Genomic DNA, 1,073 nt, shown 5'->3' with positions numbered 1-1,073 from the left:
CATGATGGATGCTCATCACATCACTTTGTATATTTTTGTAATGTATGTATGAAAGCTATGATTCTCTCTCTAAGTACAGCTTTGACTGAATCTCAAATATTTTGGTAAGTAGCATTTCAATTATTATTTAGTCAAGATATTTTCCAATTCCTATTTTGATATCTTCTCTAATTTATGTGTTGTTTAAGGTTTATTTCTTAATTTACAAACATAATGTTTTCCACTGACTTTTGCTTCTTGCCTATTTGAGCTGGAGTCAGAAAACATTTTGTGTACTTTCAATCTATTGAAATGTGTACTACCTATATGGCCAGACGTGATTGGTTTTTATAAATGTTCCATGTGTGCTTGGAAAGAGTGTGTCTTCTCCAGCTGTTCAGTATACTATTCTGTATATGTTCTTTTTTTTTGTATTATTTTTTGTGCTTTTCCCTCAAATATTTTTTATTGCATTTTAGGTTTTGGGGTACATGTGAAGAACATGCAAAATTGGCACGTAGGTACACACATGGCAGTGTGGTTTGCTGTCTTCCGTCCCCTCACCTGTATCTGTCATTTCTCCCCATGCTATCTCTTCCCACCTCCCCACCCCCCTGTCCCTCCCCCATTTCCCCCCAACGGACCCCAGTGTGTAGTGTTCCCCTCCCTGTGTCCATGTGTTCTCATTGTTCAACACCCACCTATGAGTGAGAATATACGGTGTTTGATTTTCTGCTATGTTCTTTAGACAATGATAACTTCTTGTGCTGTTCAAATTTTCTGTATCTTCACAAATTTTTTGTCTGCTTGTTCTGTCAATTACTGAGAGAGGTGTATTTAAATTTACTCTGATGGTTAATTAGCCTATTTAATTTAATCCTTGTAATTATATTGACTTATTTACTTACTTATTTGAGAAAGAGTTTCGTTCTTGGTGCCCAGGCTGGAGAGCAATGGCGGGATCTCAGCTTACTGCAACCTTTGCCTCCCAGGTGCAAATGATTCTCGTGCCTCAGCCTCCTGAGTAGGTGGAATTATAGTAGCCTCCGTGCCCAGCTAATTTTTGTATTTTTAATAGAGATGGGGTTTCATGT

The sequence above is a fragment of the Saimiri boliviensis genome, chromosome 1 (genome assembly GCF_048565385.1).
Source record: "Saimiri boliviensis isolate mSaiBol1 chromosome 1, mSaiBol1.pri, whole genome shotgun sequence".
Classification (NCBI taxonomy): domain Eukaryota; kingdom Metazoa; phylum Chordata; class Mammalia; order Primates; family Cebidae; genus Saimiri; species Saimiri boliviensis.
Note: the sequence above shows the minus strand (reverse complement) of the source record.